Below are 20868 nucleotides of genomic sequence, written 5' to 3' on the forward strand. Positions count from 1 at the left end.
TCATCACTTTCACTGTGCTTTAAAAAAAGAAGGGTTTGATTATCCATGAGCCGAAACGTCCTTGTAGATTTACCCCCCTCCTGATAAACAGACTCCCAATCCAGCAGAGGAAGGCGGATTCAGGCAGACAGGTTTATTTTTGAACTCACGCATTACAAGAACACTTGGTTCCTCAACAGCAACACACATTTACATCAGTCTTGTGCAAGTTATCCTAAATAGTCTATTCTTTTGTAGTAAAAAAAGATGTAAATAGAAGAGATGGCGGATGAGTTATGAGAAAAATGTTGCAGCTATAAGACTTAATAATAATGAACTTTAATGCAGCAATTATTTGTAGGGTCAAACAAGAACAACATGCAACATGTTGAAAAACCAGCTTAATATTGTCTAGAAGTCACTGCAATGGTGAGAATGTTAATTTTGGCAAAATAAAAGGATCTGTCTGTCAATAATTGTTTAAAGTTTAGAGTTGTGTCAGTAAATGGTGGTAAGGCCTTTGTTTAATAAATTGCTGAACAATGATTTGGTAAACAACTGAAACCAAATATCTACATACTGTGTATAAAGACTTGTTTGATCTCTGTCTGATATCAAATCAGAATAGACTTCTTCAGTTTCTGGCCAGTTAGGATAAACAAAATTCTTTCTTTTATTTTCTAAATGCCAGAATGAGAAGGAGAAGAGTTCAATGATTTTCTTGAAATTACAAATTTACATAGACCACACTAAAATTAGTGAGCTTCTAAGTCATTTTAGAAAGCTTTGATAATAATGTAATGGCTTTGATTCTTTGACATCTGAGTTAGATCAAGATTCACCTGTGGATGTACTTTTAGGCAATACCTCAAAGACACAGCTTCCTTGTGTGATATCACTGAAATAGCTAAAGAAATATGATCCTAAAATGGGTCATATTCCAAATAAATATGACCCATTTTTGTCATGAGGTGTGGTTTTAAAGCGGGACCCAAGTGCAAGAGCAGCAGAAGCAGAAACTGGATGATGAATGCTTAATATAAAAATTGATAAACAAAGCTTACAGAGAGCCAGTCGCAGAGAGCCAGGGTAGAAACAAAAAGTAATCCACAACAAAAATGAGACACAGGAGTACATGGAAAAGGAAGAGCCAGCCAGGAGTGACTAAGAAAGAGGTTCTTAAGTACTGGGAGGTTGAATGCTGAAGCGATGGACCTGGACTGAATAGCTAATGGGTTGCAGGTGTGAGACAGCAGAGGAAAGAGAGGAGCAATAGATAGATAGATAGACAGACAGACAGACAGATGGATAGATAGAAAAAGAGAGAGGGACAGACAACGAGAGAGAAGGGTGGGAGGTAGGGACTCAGAAGGCAAGGAAATTAATTTAACAGTAAAGCAAACTAAACATAATTAAACTAGAATCACTGAGAAAAGACTGAACTAAAGAAAAACAGGAACAAGACTAATCTAACTAAAATAAAAAACTAACACAAAAATAATAATGAAACTAGAATCAAACCGAACTACAAAAGACCCTAAGATCTTAGCAGTTTTAGGGATTAATGTTTTTATATAAATAAATAGAAATGCTTAGTGAGAACAAAAGTAACAAACTATAAATGTTACTACTCAAACAAATGTGCAGTGTTACTCAGTCTGACATTTAAACGGTAACAAATACAGGGATTCTCAGGGATGTGGGGCAGATCAGGCAGATTGCTTATTATGTCTGAACAGCAACATGACGGTTCATTAAGCTCAAGAGGTTACGATTAAGTCGTCTAATATGCTGAACTCTCCAGATTGGATAATGGTGTGTGCTGATCATTCAACATTAAATTTATTTGGGTCAACACTTCCCATCATATTCTTATGTGCTGCCAGCAAATCTTCCCACTCCGATTAAAATAAAATCACTTGTTGCAGTGCTTTTCTTCAGGATTTTAATTTTTTATCTGGAGGTACTGAATATCCACTGATTCAGAACACAAGTGTTGTGACAAGTCGGTACCACTACACACTAACGCCACAACGCAGCGCCTCAAAATGACCTCACATGCTGTCAAGCTTTGAGCTCAACATGAACAGGCACATGCTGCAGCTGGAGTGTTTGCTTGATGTGTATTAAAAGAGGCATAAAATGTTTCTGCTTTTACAGTGCCATTGCAAATCCAAAGCTCACAAGAAACAGCTCTGATCTAAATGATCCACTGAGATGCTTGTCAGCACCACAGCTTCACTCAATCTTGGATTGCGATGTGAGTTTAAATAACGTGTTCGCTGCTCATTATATGTGCACAAGGTTTCAGCTGCTCAGAAAACAACATATTTCTCCTAATAAGTAAACGTCAGCAGCATTAATAACCTGAAAAACAATATTAAATGTTTTTATTATTCTTTATTTCCTCGTGATATTGTGACTGAGTAGACATGTTTTCCATGCATTTATATAGCAGAAATATAAACAGTTTTAGCTTGTTATTTTTGATACATCGCACTTATTACTATCACTATTTACAATGCATTTACCTTAGTTGTGGTTTGTGGTTCTCCTTTTTTATGAATTAACAAAATTCAAGTTGATTTTTATACAAATCTGAACCTCTTACTGAAATAAGAATAAAAGAGTAGCAGCAGGATACTAATATTTTGCATGAAAATCAATGCACAGCTATTTCTTTCACTCTCCTGGATCTTTTTCAATAGTGCAACTTTAGTTTTAATTAAACAATTCATTATTATGAACTTCTATAGTGATTTTGAGAGCTGGCAAAAAAAGCCCTGAGGGAATACCAGTAAAATAGCAAAAACGGAATTTATTGCAATGTTTTTTAGTCATACAAACTGCAGTAGGATTTTAATTTTCTTCCATTAATTGAGTCGGCTTTTCTAAGATTTTTCTTGACTTAATTATGTTTTCTCTTAGAGGTATTTGTGTAACAACTGAAGCATGCTTGTTTTGTCTCCATTTTTTAATTTTGCAGAACTTTGTTGAACCAAGTTAACAGGCTCAGTTTACGTTTTAAAAAGAAAAACATCTACCTTCTCCTGAGGATCTTAATAAAAACGAGAATATTACAGAGTTCTGCTTATGAGATCAAGAATTGACTGACAGAGTCTGACCGAGTCTCCTTCCTTTTTCCTTAAATGCCAATCTATCACGTCCGGCCTTGATCATCTTTTTAGTGGGGGCAGGAAAATCCTTTCATTTGAAGCCGGAAGGTAGATGTGTTGTAGTTTTACGTGTCATCATCTGATGAATATGCTGAGACTTCTTCCACACTTAGAGCTATAAAATGATCAAATGAAAGAGACAGGAACTTAATAAACAAGCACAATCAATTACTTCTGAAAAGAGGTGAACCTCAGTAAATTCAGCTGTATGAAAAATCACTGCATGAGTCACAGGTGCATTCTTGCAAGTTAAACAATGATTAGTTTTATTTATATGACATTATAGATGGGGCGGATGAAAGTCTATGTGCAACCTGGCAACCCGGTAGACAAAAAAAAAATAATAAAATGATAATGATAATGATAAATCTTCTAAAACTGCAGAACACTGTATCTTTGGATGCATCCTTGTGTTGTTGATACTTTCACAATAAACTGTGATAAATCACTAAGCCAGCAGTTAAATTTCAGGCTCGACCGCAATGACTAATCTGTGCTGACAAACTGAAACCTCAGACAAAATTTCTGATAGCGGATATCCAGGAAGACAGGCCTCCCTGCGCTGAAGGGACGCTCTCAGACCCAGTCAAATCACCTCAGTCTGAACGTAGTTTAGCTCCCAGCCAATCAGCTGAAGCATCACCCCCATCAATCTTCTCTCCTGGCATCTATCGCTGTCGGAGTCTATGCTGTGAGACATCTGTCAACATGTGTAACACACCCGAAGTACAAAACTAAAGTATGCACCATGTGGGAGAGAGCTATCAGAGCCAATACAGCTCAAACTGCTTGAAGAAAAAATAAAGCCTATTAGGGATATAAAGTGAGGGACTATGAATAAAAAATAACATTCTTGGACCAGAACTAAATGTGTTATTTTTTTCTTGTTTTTCAAACTCAAGTTTAATATAAAAACAGTTCTGTGGAAGTAAAATGCACAGTCTTAGAATGTACATTGTAATTAAACAGTGATCCAGTGGGTCTTTTATGAATTGGGAGAGGATGGATTTGAATGACCAAGTAGTGTATGTACGTTTAAATTTTACAGCTTTTCTTTTCAGCTTTATTTAGGTTTTTAGTTCACAGTAGTTTAATTTATTTTCATGTCAGATATCAAGAAATATGTCAGGAAAAAAAAGAACAAAAATCAGCAGACAACACACTCGAAAGCCGATGAAAAGCAGTTTTTGCTGAAGAACTCCTACATATCAAACCACACTGGGTTTGTTATAAAGAACTGGAATATCAATGCATAACATGTAAAAAAATAGGAATTAAGAGGTTTGCAAGGATGTTGGTTAGCTAGAACCTAAGTAAACTGGCACCCTACAGACAAAATTAATCTCTAGACACTATTTCTGTGGTCTGTATGATCTTAATGACTTCAGTGTATAATTGTTAATTAGTGCTCTGAATTCTGCAAAGAGCAGTGAGTAAATTAAAGATGGTCTAAGAATCCCATCAACGAGAGACCTCTGCACTCACAAAAAATCTATAAAGATTTAAAATGACCTATGCTGAGTGGTGTCTGCTGTCCGAGCAAGGCAGAATAAATACTATTACAGCTAATCAATACTTTATGATTAAGCAGTTACCATGGCCAATAACACAGCTCCTGTTTGTATTTCAGACATGAAATCAAAAAACATGAAGCAGAAAGCAGCAACTCAGAAGTTTTTTTTCATCTTTTTAAAGTTTTTTTTTCCATGTCTCCAAGACTTTCTAATGATTATTTTTATTTGAAGTGTATTTATTAAAAGTTGTAGGTAAGTGGAATGAGCAAAGACACCGACCTCACAAGCAGCAAAAAGTGACATTTACTATTATAAAGAGGCTTGGACTAACTTGGACTAACTATCTAAATGAAGTGTTCTTTGTTAATTGATTGGTCTTGGTGAGCATATGGATTAAAAGATGCAAGCGAGGACATAGCATCAAAACAGCATTTCTTTTTCTCATCATTCATTTTTACGACATACATTTGGTTTCAAGGCCCATATGGCCTTTACTTGACTCCTTACAATTAGTATTTTATATGTTCAATGCTGTTCTGCAGTTCCATGCTCTGAGTAATATGTTCCTGGCATATTGTTTATTGTAGAGAGGGTGTAAAAATGTGACAGCCAGACCCCCATGACTGCCTCGGTTGATATGTTTATGAAGAAAACATTGTAAAGTGTTTAGAATATAGTAAAGTAGGACTAAAAGGAACTGCACTCGAGAAGGTCATTGAACAATTTGCTTTTATGAAAATTAAGTGCTGACAAACAGCTGCAACAGAGTTTGCAACAGAATTGACATCCAAATTGTCACTATATAATTCAGAGTCATCATTTAACATAACATCATTTAAGGTTAGATCATAAAGACTTGGAGGTTAACTATAGATACTTGCACTAATAGATACCATAGAAAATTTATTAAATACAAAACTGACAAATGACTATTTATGATTGTTTGTGACTTTTCTAATGTGACCCTGTGCAACGCCCAATCTATGAACTTCCACTGCATAAAACTCTTACCACTAAATGCAACAAAGTGAGCGCTGTATGAACTGAATGAGTGATCAGATGAAACAGGGAGCAACTAACTGCTAGGTAACAATAAACGATCAACACTAAACGCTAATTAAGTCATTATTTGTCATTACTTAAAGACATGAACCTCATTATTTTCTGTGAAATCCAAATTTTCTTACTGCTCCTAATTTATCATTTGAATTCAGTGATGCAGTACAAAAGTGGTCAAAATCACAAAGCAATTTCCACTGACTAAATGTGTGCGAACTAGAGTAATGCATTTGTCTAATTGTCAAACAGCGCACAAAGGAAGATCTGTTCATAAAATGGTGCTACAAAACAAACAGTATATCTCTGTGCTGATGGAGTTTGCCCACATTTAAATGAAGCGTTACGCATACATTTACGGGAACAAAGGGAAGGTGAATAGCAAGTTCATATCCAGCACCTCTTAAAAACCAGTCTTTTTTTAAATGTATCAACTGAAAATAATGTGATGTAATGACAGTCTGTAAAGTGTAAGTGTTTATTTTTTTTAATTTGACAAATTGTTTCACAAGATACACAACATGTCCCCTGGTTTAAAACTAGGTTCAAATTTCTCGCTCCAGCTAGAAATGATGAGCATCTTTGCATCTACATGCGTTTTATGAAAATCTGCATCATGTATCTATTGCAGATGCATGCAAGATGTGAAAACAATATTTCACTGTTTCATGAATTACTTGCTACGTATGAATTCAGTTCCTCACAAGAACAAAGTCAACAAAGATTTCCCAGTGATAAATTGTCCGTTATGTAATAACTGAACTATATTTTCAAAGAATTTAAGAAAGAAAGAAGCAGCCAGGTGCTGCTACTTAAATAAACTTGTATAACTGAGCATGATCAACTGTGACCACATCTGTGAAAGAAAAGCTTGAAGGTTTTCTTTTGGTTTGTGTTAACATAATGTCAAATCCAAAATACTCAAAACAGCTGCAAGTCTCTCAAGGAGTTGGCACTTTGGCTTTTTCAACTACAAGTCAGAAAACAAGAAAGCACTTTAGAGTTCATATGCAGAATTTCAATTAAAATATTTGGCAAGTAGGACTTGCTTCTTGCCAGAAAAACCCTCTTAATGAGCCACAACAATTCTGATAAAACAAAACTTTTAGGCAAGTAAGCACCAAAAGGGGCATTGGCCATAAGGCACCCCTGATCTCCACAAACATCTCCTAACAAACTATCAAGCTTGGTGGAGGAAGGAGAATGATATGGGCTGGTTTCACACCTGAAAAATGCAGACATCTTGTACTCATGAAGCGTAAGCACAGATGTATTCTGAAATCAAATGTGAAAGGAGAATAATTAATACATTATTTTCTGTAGTAGATGCTCTCTGGTTGCAAAGTATTTGCATCTCAGCCATAATTCCCATGCACAACATTGTGTGTCTTTTTCGAAGGATTGAAGGAAAGCAGAAATAAGCTTTCATGAATGAGATGATAAAGGGTTATTGGTTGCCTTTTGCTGGGCCTTAGATTAGACCACTGAGTGTGGGCATTGTCATCGCACTCTGATTTTGATAAATGACTTTATTACTTGCTTAGATGTCGAGGGAAGATGTTTTCCTGCCGCATATTAGATTTCTTCACAGAATGATGCCAACAAACATCACCCAAGGCAGACAGTATATTAAACTGACTAAATTTATACTTGAGATGGATCAGCTCTTCTACTTTTCTACGCTCAAGAAAATTGTCTGTCCCTCAGTGATGTCTTGGGGCACTGTGGTGTATTGTCATCTGGATTTAGTGGGGTACGCTATTTTTGGAAAAGCAATTGGCTTGATTGTGTAGGGACAATGTTGCATACACTTTAAACACAAGTGACAGCAGGTGTCCATCCTCCTTTGTATGTCCTGGATGCTTAAGATCTCTCACATAGACTCTGGAGAATTAGTTATGCTGCACATGAAACTTCCAAGTATAGAGAGGTTTAAGTTGTGATAGAATGGATTTTAGATGCGGTTCATGAATTGACTTTAAGTCTGGTCAGGGACCTTTGTTAAACGTCACATGGATGTTTCTGACATTAATATCTTGTCTTCCTCTTCCCATTTCCTCTGCCAAGCACTTAGACTAAATCACTAGATAACATTAACAGAAAATTACCTGAAAACATTAGCAGGAGATATTCTTCCTAGGGTCTGACAAGTGGGATTTCTTCTGGAAAAAAAAAATCAAACATTAGTTCATGTTCATTTTTGCTTCACCTTTTAACTGCTTCACATTTTGTGTTTTTTTTAGCCTGATTCACACAGAGTTTCAGAAAAGCAGAAATCTCAGTGATAGGAGATGATAGGAAAAATAATGTTTATTTCTGCTTATGAATCAAGGTTTGGATAAGGACCATTTCTGTAGGCATTCAATAAAAACTTTCTCAGTTTGCTGTGTCTGTGCTGGCTGTGATTTTGTGAATACCGTTACTGTAATTGAATTTCTAATCACTTCTTTAGCCACTGCTGAATGAACTCTTGCACCAAGGCATGCAGACTCCTTCTAAAACCAGTTGTGAAAGAGTGGAGCTCAGTACATGTCAGCCTGGTACCACAGATAAGATGACACTTATGCAATAAATTCAGTTGTTCTTCCTTACTGGTGTTGCCAAGTCCACTTATTATAAGCAACTTTGGGCTTGTTTTTTTCTGAATTTGCTGGCAAATTCAATGGTTTCAGTTTTTTTGGGCTTGTTTTTGCAAGTGAAGTTGCTTATTTGGGCTTGACTTTCTTCTTGAAAGTCCAAGCTCCCCACAATAAAGCAAAACATTAATGGTAAGTAGTTTTCAGTGGTATAGTGTGACTGTGATACACAGGTATATGCTTTAAAAATACTTTCATATCTTGTGAATTTACATGGCTGATTGCTTTAATTGAGCTGGTTGCTTGTTTCTTTCGCAATATCTGGCAACACTGTTCTTCACTACTAAATTTTCAATATCGATATCAACATCATATTAAATCTTTTACCTTAAGAGGAGATGTCATTCAAGATGTTCATGTATTTAGTTGGCCAGTTGACTGTTGCATTTTAGCAATACAGTGTGTATGTTGCAGTGTGACATTCACTCACTAGTCTGTTAAATAAATAGCTAACATAATATTGGCAAGCAACACTTTATTGAGATTTGTGGTACTTTAAAAGGGCATCTTGTCTACATAAGAACTCCCCCGGCTCAAGAATGAAGCAACTTCAATCGAAAGCTAAACCCCACAATTACTATCAGCAATCATCCATTTAAAAATTCAATTATGTCATTGGTTTTACACTGTTTGTAAAATGCTACAACTCCAATGACAAACAAAGGCTGGAATTGTTGAAACAGCCATAAGTTTGTGTATGAAACTATACCAGAAACCAATAATTATGCAACATGTCACCTCTGCTATTTATACGTCTAACAAGCGCCAGTGACACTATTATTTTTAAACCAGTTTTAGCCCAAGGCCTGCAAAAAGTCCATCCATCATCCAAACTACTAGTAAGACATGCGCTGCAAATAAAGGAAAATTACCAGTGTTATGTCATAAAATGTAAAGATTTTGTAGAGTGCCTTTGCAGTATACTGACCCCTCAAAGTGCTTTACAGCTCAGACATATTCACGCATTCGCACTCACATGGCCTCACACCTTTATAATCCCACAAACAAACTCGGGGTGACTGCCATGCCCACGGGGTACATTGACATCAAGCTGAAATCCAACTTTCATCCTTCCTATCTCAAAAACAAATACCCTACAACTGAGCCAAAGTCTCCACAACTAAATAAGATGGAATGAAAAGAATTTCATTTTAAATTAGTATTGTAGTTATTAATAAACATCTAAAAAAAGATGAGAGGCTGTTCTTTACACATGTTTGTATGATATCTCATGACAAACAAGTCAGTCAAGTAAATAGCTTTGTGTTTTTCAGTCATGTGACTTTAAAAAGCTTGTTTGAAATCAATGCATCAATAGACAGAGGCAGGGATCCAAGCAGATTATGTCACAAGGAATGTCCGGCAAAAAGAGATTTACATGCTGGGTTTGATTTTGTGCCACAGATCATCCCCAACTGATACAGAAACATGTGGGTATAACACAAGAACGATCACTTTCACACCATAATCCTCTTCTTATGAATAACAAGAGACAGAATTCTGCAGATAAAAACCTAATACCACTTTGGCTTTCATGAGATAATAGTTATGATGATATCTCATGAGCTTCAGCTAATTGTTTCAAAATTAACATTTGCTGATACAGTTTTTATTAGCCATGACTGCATCCGTCATGGCTGTGAACAAGTGATTGCCCTGGTTGTGGTTTCATCATTCTTTGTAGCATCAAGTGTTTGCAATGAGTGTTTTGTTTCACTCTAGAGAAATTCTGGCACAAGCTTCTTTCCAGAGTTGTTATAAAGTAGCCACATTAGAGGATTTGGGGCAGGAAATATCTATTTAGGTTACCTCACAGCATCTTAATTGGTTTTAAGTCCAGACTTTAGGAAAACCAATCCAAAATGGTTTTTTGGATTGGTTACTTTAAAAGGGCATCTTGTCTACATTATGACTTAAAATGTATTTTGACATTTTAAGTCATAATGTCAAAAGCTTGAAGAGGATAAACAGCAGAATTTGTGGTTCAATCAGACATGGCATGTTTTCTAGGTTCATAAGCAGTAGAGAAGTCCCACTTAGCATAACTACTTTTTTAACCTCTAAGCGAGCCGAGGTCACATGGCAGCTGGACCCACCGGTGGGTCTGTCGGGTTCTAGAGGTTAAATACTGAAGCTAACTTTGAGACAAAGATCTAGAAAATGTAACTTTGAGGAAAAAGTAGAAACTGAAAAAGTCTGTGGGGCAAGCCACTGTAAAATGAGTGCATTTTATTTTACCACTATTAAATGATACTTATAGCTTCTATATATTTTTAAAAAATACCTCAGAAAAGATAAATAAATTCAAGGGGAGAGAAAGCGGTGCAAAATTGTATGTTGTCATATGCTAAGCCCTGTGAAAAAGTAGCAAGTTGGCATCACAAACTATACATACCAAACAACAACTACCTGAAATAAAAATGACACAGTGATAGAAACCTGGTTTTGGAAATGGAAAAACTAGATAATGAGTACTTTTTTTCAGCTTATCTTGTTTTTCATTTCAGAGAAACCCATTTAACTTGTGTCCGGTGAATGTTTTCTTCTCCACAAATCTCCTGATAACACCACTGGCCTGGTGGAATGCAGGCCTGAATGTAATTGGAGCTAGAAACCAGCCAGGGGATTGTCACCGATGGCTCACACCGTCCCTTACGACCAGCACATTTTGGCTCCGGAGAGCCACCATAACTTCACTTCTGCAAAATCTGAGAATACGAAGCACTCATTTGGGTTGAACATGATTCAGTTGCTGTATATGTTAGTTTGCAATGCTACACACCGTCTCTGCTCTGTACAGGCCACCCCATCGGTTATAAATAAGAGCCAATTAGATGACAAGCAAGGAGAGCCTAATGTCATCAATGTGAGACAAGCCAGGATGAATGAAAACAGTGACAAAGTAAAAAAAAAAAAACAGCTGGGGGTAGTAGAGGTAGGGGTTACTACAATATATGTTGTGCCATACGGATGACAGATGGGGGGAGGAGGGACCATGGGAAAGGGGATTCAATAGGCCAGTACACATGAATAATTCAGACAGGACGTAGTTGTTATTAATGTGATTCATGTTCAGTATGCCGAGAGTTGAGTCAATTAATTTTGCATTCCACAGAGGATTTTTACCTTGCTGTCCTGATTCCTTAATGCATGACTTCTAAACTTGTAGATCCTTTCAGCTTTGTAGGTACCGAGCCGCATTAAGTGTTTCTCTTCAGGATATGCTCATCTAAATCTGCCCATTATGTGAGGTTAAGAGTGAATATTAAAGCAAGTCAGAAATGTAGGAAAATGTGTCTCCTTGCACTTATATGTGTTTTTTTTTTTTCAGCCATTATCCCTCACATCTACAGCATCAAAGGAAAAGTAAATGAAAATAATCCATTTTGAGGTTGACCTAAAATTTGTCTGTTGTACTACTTGGAATTCAAATAATAAATATTTTAACTTAGCGTATATGTACAAAAGCAACATATACTGTACTGTGCACACAGCTTGATTCAGTCCTCAATTATTTATACTTTGCTTTCAGGAAGCGGACTTTCTTACAATCTTTTAAAGTGATTTGGATCGAGGGTTCTTCAGCTTTTTTGAAGGGATTTCTAATGTTATCTTTGGACTTTAGCTGCTTTTTCAACTATCTCTGCTTAGTCCTTACACCTGGCCATTACAGGATGTTGGGACCGCCCCCCGCCCCAATCTTAGAAAAGTCTAGATTTTTGCGGGGGCAAATTTTTTTTGCCCCCCGCAAAAAAAATTATTTAAGAGACATTTACATTTAAATAATATCAACATGAAAAGCCAAAAGAAACAAAGAACAAAATAAATCTGCCATTTATCTCAGAAAAAAAATAAGAATAAAGTTTTAGGTCCCCCCCTACCATTGTTAGAATAATGGTTCAGTCCAAAGTGAAGGAGGAGCAACAGCAGCACAGGCTGGTCAGAACCGCATAAGGGAAGAGCTAGCTGTTAGCTGTGGCTCTGCAGCACAAACATAAACCCTCCAGTAAGTAAATACTTAAAGCAAAAGGTATTTAACACCTTTTATTTACTTTCACTGCTCAAGAAGAAACACATTAACAATAAAGATCAGACTGCAGTTCGTTATTTTCTTACTTTGACTGAATCGTGATAAGATTCCTCATTAGCAAAACTTCTAATGAGCTTTCATAGACTTAAGCTTTTTTTTTTTTTTGTCAAAGGTAGCAAACATCTCATTCATATTTAGCTCTTTAACTTTTAGTTAATTAGAAGAGTTTGAAACGGGAGGGAGGGGCTGAGCAAGTGGACCCAACTCTGTGTGGGAGCCAAGAACAGATAGAAAAAGAAGTTAGGCCTTTATTTCTCTGTCTTCATTGTAGAGCATTTAAAACCACAAAATCTGAATATTTTTCTATATAAACTCCCGTGCTTTAAGTGTTACGTTTAAATTATGATACTCCCCATAAATTCATTTCTATCTACTTATTTGTTCTCAGTCACCAAGCACATCGCAAAACTAAAAAAGACTTAAAAAATAAAGCAATTTAGCGGTAAGTTATAATTTAAACATCCCATCACTTGAATTGGGAGCCATTTCAATAGATCAATGTTTATGAGGAATTTTATTAAGAGCAGTTACTTATTGAAACATTTTTATTTAGAACTTTCAATTTTCGTAAAGGTGTAGCAGAGTTAAGATCGTCAGACTGAAGTTCACAAAACTCATATAGACGCAATATTTGAATCTTAGTTTTATTTCTCAATAGTTTGCTTACCGAGAAAAACACGTTTGATATGCTTTACTAGTCATTTTTGGTCCTGCAGCTTAAATGTGGTTTAAAAAACTCTTTAAACCACTTTCTCTGGATGCACAATACTTTCATACAGATAGGTTACAGCAGTACGAAACCAAACTGGATTCAACTCCATCCAAATAAGAACGGAAAACTGAGATTGATTTCCACAGGTTCAATCAAATTCGACCATAACAGTCAGAAAAGCAAATAAATAAACAAATAAAACAAAAACAAACAGATATATGCTTGTCTGAAAATGGCTGGGAATTGGAGTAAAATTTAATAAGATAGCAGCCAAAGTTAAAGCAAAACTCTGCAGAACTATTTTTAAAGACTAATATAAAGGTTACTAGAACATCTGGATCCTTGAATGCAAAACACAAAGAAATGAAGGGTGACTTTTGCGAAGCACTAACTACACCATCTGTTAAATCAGTTTATAATTTGCACGAGAAATCAGTTCACACTAACACCTTCCCTTTCCAATTAGGTGTTAGGCATGTTCATTAGGCCGTTATATGAGTTATGGAAGAACCGGTTTGACAAGATGAAGAGGCTGATTCAAGATTAAGGTCTGAAGTTAGAAGCAGTGCTTTCACATGTTCTCATTTAATCAAACACTTTGCTTTACTCAACTTCACCTCTCAAGAAATGTTTGAGTGCTTGGTTCTTAGTTATTTATGCAGAATCAGTATGAAGCTGCAGCACAGAACGCCATACATGCTACTAAATTAAAAAGAGGCAGGATGACGACGACCCAACAGAAAACACAAACATAACCGAACTGAGCGTGTAAAGGAAGCCCTGCTGGCGACCTTTTCCAGAGCTGACATTTTGACTTGATGTGACATGAAAAAGTGCTGCTGAAGTATATTTTGTTAATGACGTCTCAGCTGCAGACCCTCAGAGCTTTGACAGTGACTAAAACCGCACAGTAGAAATAAAAGTTTAACTAGCTCACTCACATGGGATGCTGACATTTTTATCATTATTAATTACACCTCTGCTGTGCCTCTACTGCCATGACAAGCCACAAAATGTCAGCTATGAAAAGTTGGAGAACAGAAAGCATGAAAGAAATTAATTACACCTCTGCTGCTTAGCTGGCTGTATGTAGAATGTTTTTACAGATCCGTCTTTTTTTGTGAGTTAAACGTAACTGATGTCATGAGAACCACTAGTCGTCTGCCTGTCAGAAGATGGTTTGAAAAACAAAGGACTGAACAGGAGCAGAGGCAACTTGTGTATTTAAGCATAATAGAAAAGACAATGAGTTTAAGGTGCCTCACATGATCAACAATAGTGTTTTATGATTGTTTTCTGCTGCACAATTTGAAGAGATTCTAAAAATGCAAAGGGAACAACTTTATTTTTATGGACTTGACATATCAGAGCCACAAAATTCCCCGTGCACAGCTGTCAAAACAAGAGAAACATTCAGTTTATCGCTCTTTAATTACCTTTTTTAATGCAACTGATCAGCATGGCAAATAAAAGTACCATGATGGGACTCCAGCACCCCCTGCTGGGAAAAACGTTTTGTTGTTTTGTTTTTTTTTTTGTTTTTTTCAAAAAATACATTTCTATCATGTAGCTCAGGCTTGCTTGTTTGTTTGTTTGTTTGTTTGTTTTATTTCTCAGCTTATATTTCAAAAATGATAAATATTAGGTACTGTGTGAGATTAGTATACCATGCCATGTTTCTTCATATTTTGCTCCCTGGAAGAAGACTTACTTTGTGTCTTTTGTTACAAACCTTTGAGGGTTTCTGGAGGCTGAATGTTTTTCTGATATTTTCATTGTCCTACCGAACCGTTATCAGAGGAACATGTATTCAGTAAAGAGGCTAGTTAGGTATTGAAAAATGACTACAAATACATCACATTATTTCAAAATAACAAATTGGGGCAGAAGAAATACATTTCTAAATCTGAGTTTTCATAAATATAAAACTTTTGAAACCAATACTTACAGTAGCAGTATTATTTATTTTTTTTCAAAAGGTTACTCAAATAAATGTAGCGTATAAAATGTAACGTGTTACTATCCACCTCTGATTGCAAACAATTTATTTCAATTTCTATGACAAATCCCAAAGATAACACAATCTGGCACATAAAACAGCATCGTAGCAGCAACAACAACAAAGAGCTAGTAGCTGAAAACTTGGCGTGTAGTTGATGATCAGCTGAAGGATGATTGATCTCCTTGGTTACATAGTAGGTTTCCTGGGCTGTTTTCCTATTAATTAAAGACTGGACTTTTATACAAAGCTCATGTGGCGTATATTGTTTTCTTAGACCTGACACAACATATATTGTCCTCCGTTTGTTCACTTCCCTTTATTGTTTAAACGCAAAGAACACACTTTCCTGGCACTCAAGAGGCAATGAGTTTAAAGAGCAGTTAAAGCACGCAAAAAATTGAGAGATCTTCAGAAAACCTCAGAAATTATTGATCAAGATCATTTTAAGAGGCTGGTTTTAGTTTGACTTATGTGTGTATGTCACACATACAGTAAACATGATTACAAGTTTATTTACTTGGCATATTGACTTTTGTCTGAATAAGCTAAAATTAAATTGACATGCATCACCCTGTATTTGGGTTAACTCTCTTAAATGTAGCCCAAGGAGAGAAAACACAAGACTCCTGCAATGTATGGAAGTAAATCTGGTTGGAGCTCTGACTTGCCCCCAGCTTGTGAATGGAGCACTTTGTCTTCCACAAGAGTTATTTTCATCTTCATTCCATCAAAGCTCATTGCCTTTTTGGAAATAGCAGACTCGTTCTCCAGCTCTTCCTCCCTCAGGCCAATTCAAAACATGTTTCATCATTTTTTGAATCTACTGGTATCCCTCTGGTAACAAGCATGGCAATTTATATATCTGCCTTAGCTTTTCATTTGTCTCCTGGTTGCTGTATCAAACTAAGAATTTGGGGTTGTTTCACAATCTATTATTTCCCAGTTTTCCAGCCTGCACTGCTCATTATGTTCTGCTCTAACGACTCAAATGTATCACCCGTTTCTGACATCAGTTTAGCAGTTGTGGTGACACAATGGGGACATGTCTGTTTTGAACATGCTCAGAGAAATGACCAAGTTTCCCTGGAGTTAAAAGCATGAATCACTCCAAGGAATTTGGCCACATTCCGCACATCGCTACAGATTAGTTGTATATTCTGTAGTCTGGATGTTTGGTTTAGGTCCTACTTCCCTAACAGAAACATCAGAGATTGCTGCTAAAAAAGGATACAGCACATACAGTCAACAAATAACCCTTACACACCCTTTTTGTTTTTGTTGCACTTGTATGTTTTATACCATTACTTATTAGACAATGATAACCTGAGTAAATACAAAATGTACTTTTCACTTTTCTTGCCCCAAGTGAAAAAGTATTAGACCCCTAAACCTTATGCAACAACTGACAATGAGATTTTTTTTACGTTGCCATGGAGGAATTTTGGTCAACTCTTCTTTTCAGACGTATTTGAAGACATATTGGAGGATTTCTCATGATTATCAGACTGTATCTCAACATGATTTCAATGCAGATTTTAACCAGGGCACTCAGAATCTCGCATTTTGTGTTTATTTAGCCTTTCAGATTTCAAATGGAGCAAACCGCTCCCAGACATTGAAAAGACGAAGATTGTTTGACTTGATGATGCCAGAGGTAACAGGATGCACACCTTCTAAAAAGTTTTGCTTTCATCTTATTAGACCTTAACAACCTTTTCCAACAATCTTGTAGATGTTATTTTAGCAAATATAAGATGGGTCTTTCTGTTATTCTTGCCTTGTGATTTTGTCCTTGGATTTTGTCCAATCTCTTTTTGTATTATTGAATCATGAACCTTGACCTTAAGTGAATAAAGTGAAGTATCCAGTGCTTCTATTGTGACACCTAATTTGAGGGGGGTTTTTTTCATTACAGTAAATTATAATATAATTTATCGTACCAATGCAAGGTATGATAAATAACCTTGCATTGATGTTTCAGAAAAAAGTGTGGTCTACAATATGATTTTAAAATTTAGTACAGTAATTTTACCTAGCTCTCTTACATTTGCAGTATTTTACAGCTAATTATGGGTGTCAGAATTTCAAGACAAAACTATTGTCTAACATAAAAAGCATTAATTAGCATTGATATTATATATATCACCTGTTTTTTTATGTTTAATTTAGCAAAACATCAAAACATTATGTTCAAATAAAAACATTTCTTAGAGGTACATTTCCTGGCAGTGAATTTGTCATTTATCCTACATTACTTATGAATGATAGTTCAAGATGTAAGAAATCTGGGACTTGTTGAGTCTAGACTTGTGAGAAGGAAACAAAGAAAACATCCTGCACGGGCTTCAAAGAGCTGGAACAAGTTTCATCTCATCCTTCAGGGTTTCACCGCTCACTGGTAGAATGTTCTTCACAGCCTGAGAGCAGAAAGTAACAAAAAGTTAAGATTCATTGTGAATAATGGAAAACTCTGGAAGATGACATTTCACTCTCTGTTACAGACTAATTTTCTTCTTTGGCTTTTGACTGGAGTTGAATATGAAAATGATTGTTACTGTTTTTGTTTTTGTTTTTTTTTATTGCTCATATCCTCCTGTTTGTTGTATTTTAAGCTTTAAACTTTCACACTATATTTTATTTTGCTGTTTTGCAAACCATAAAGAAACTTGAATTTCTCTTGGTATTTTAAACGTGCAGACGTTAAATGAATATATAACTGAATTATGTAAGGTAAACTTTATCTAATTTTATTTTCATTTAGGTTTTCTTGTGCAATAGGTTTGTATATACAGAATTAATTTAACTTCTCTGGGTCTGTCCAAATCAAAAACACAACATGAGATTTATTTTTTATTTGACATGTATCTGTTTTATGAGGTACAACATAGATCATCTCATGTATATCTAATGTAGACGATAATGTAGAAGATAAACATTCAGATCTGTAATTTTTTTAAGTAAAGATATTATTTATTTACTTATCTAGTTTGTTGCATGAAGATACAGTATCAGCTCAGTTAATGATGCATCTGTTTACATTTTATCAAAAGTTCAAACAAGATTTAAACCACATCAGTACAAAAGTGAAACTCAGATCAAAGAGAATCAATCTAAACCAGTAATATGTTAACTAATAATCACAGAGGCTCTGACAGGAGCAGGAGTTTTTCTGGAGAGCAAAACTATGTTGTTATCTTTTACTGGCACAGTGGGCTTAATTAACTTGGACTGTTTACTGTGAGACAACTGGCTCCATTTGGCTTTTGATGAATGATTGAAGCTCTGCAGGGGTGAAAAAAAAATCAAACAGAGAATGTGAAGACAGACGTTGAATGAATTTTTGGCTGGTAGAGGAAAATGATCAAATAAACACGCTGAGACATGCGTCTCTGTGAGCGATGCAGCCCATAATGAGTGAGCGTCACTGTGAATACCTGGAAAAAGACACAGTGATACCTGTTTCAGGAAGCACAGCTAGGTACAACACAGCTGAATAAATAAATCTCCAACAGGCTTTTTAATCACTTCCTGTCAGCTGGATTTTATTAATGTGTTAATAACATGGACAGGTGACTCTGTGAAAGCAGAAATACTAAAACATTCACATAGATGTCAACCCATAGACAGAAATATGAGACAACGGGGAACAAAAAAGACAACTTCAAAGTAAACAGGTTTGAAAGCACTGCTCTAACCATGAGAAAGACATAATTCCAGCTCTGTTTGTGCTTGTGGGTATTATACATGGAAACACACTGGTAATGCAAACCTGGCAGACAGACTAGACATGCAGGTCAACCCACATCATGAGTCAACGCACCAGCTCACCCTGATGGCTAATTATTGTCTAACAGTAACCAGCCAACAAAAAAATGTATATTATTTAACATTAATATATTAGTTATTTCTTAACTGTGCTTTTTGTCATGGCAGCAGCAAAGATTAATGTGCTCTTATAGTAGTTCTTGCAGCAGAGAGTAACCTGAGCCAGTCTAATCTCGCCCCACTGGCAAGACACGACTCATCCTGCCAGATTTATGTGAACAATAATAATTCACCCAATAAAACACACAATCCATTGGAGGTATTATGAATCTATACTTCTAGTCCACAGAGAAACAAATCATACTCATAAAACAGATAACTGGCAGAAGACTGTTTTAATCTGACAGTGTGTGAAGCTTTTATAGAAAGCTCTAGTGAAGGAAAGGGAGTCTGGGGTTATAGTCTTATAGATCAAATTTATTCTATAGGACACATAAAAATCCTTAAAAAATAACAACGTTTGTACATTCTGTTTCAAACATAGTTTATAAAGCCTATGACTACAACGCTTTCAAAGGGGTGGTGTGCCAAATCAAAGGGACAGAATTTCAAAATGTTTTTATGCTGTTGTGGGGAGGATGGTCTAAAGTTAGACACTTAAAAAAGCAGAAACAACAAAACATAAGTATACATTTCTTAATTCTAAAAATAACTTTTGCAACTAGTGAAGCTAGTTGCAAATGTGTTTAGTTCATATTCTAAAAACATTTTACAACAGTTTGTGCAGGCATGCCTCTTCAACCTTAGAGCCAAAATCATATTTCCAGTTTCCAATCTTTATCCAGTGCAGCTGGATAAAAATATTTATCCAGCTGCACATTTAAGAACTAATGCATAAAGAAGGCAAACAAAACAGTAATTAATAAGAACTGAAAATGCTGATGCAATAACAGACATATGGAAATCCTTTAAGTGAAGAAATTAATATAATACAATAAATTTAAACAGAATACCATCAATTATTTTTGGCAAGTAAAATCACATTGTCAGTTCTTTTTCATTAAAGGTATGCAAAACATTTAGAAGACAATAAATGAGTACAGAAAATGTTCCTTGTGATTTATTTTTAAATTAAAATGTTGTCTCTTAAAAGTGTGCACAAGTAGCGAAATCTCGTGATTGACTTTATTTGGACCATTACCATTTTTAAAAATAAAATAAGGAACTACTTATGAATTTGACAGAAAATCAGTTAGTGTATTTATCTGACTTAAATTATGTGAAGTTTAAATAAGAGAACCCTCTACAAAATCCAAAACAGGCCAAAAACATTCAGTCAAACTGTTTTCCATCCAATGAAATTCAGAATTGTACAGTCAAGAACAAATTCAAATACACTTCCAAACCGGTTCTGCCCGTCATATTACAATGCAGTACAGTGATATTAGGTCGGATAAAGAGAAATTGATTCAAAGAGGCCAGCATATTGCATTGAGTCTTCTCACAGCTATCTAGCATCCTGAGCAAGCATGGGGCAAAAAACAGAGATGAAACAGGGAGAAAGTTCTAGAAAAACATAGCTGAGGATGAGCAGCCATGTGATTTGACTGGATGTGTGTTGTGAGCACAACAGGGTGTACAGTCTACAAGAAAGCAAAGAATGAAAAGAAACATAGTAAATGGCAAAACTTTTAAATAATACATAAACGGAGAGCAAAGAAAATAGCAGATAGAGCAATTGAAAAGTGTCCATGCACTCCTGAAGACTAAGAACATCACTACAGAAAAAGTTGAAGCAGTTTTCTCTATGAACTTTATCAAAAGAAACATTTACTGCCAGTAGACTGTCTGCCTCAAGAAGAAACAGTAAACAGTCAAAGTGCCTAAAACCTAAGGCTATCTATCTTTAGAAATTCCAAGAAACACAAGCACTGAGTA

The sequence above is a fragment of the Gambusia affinis genome, linkage group LG02, assembly GCF_019740435.1.
Source record: "Gambusia affinis linkage group LG02, SWU_Gaff_1.0, whole genome shotgun sequence".
Lineage (NCBI taxonomy): Eukaryota > Metazoa > Chordata > Actinopteri > Cyprinodontiformes > Poeciliidae > Gambusia > Gambusia affinis.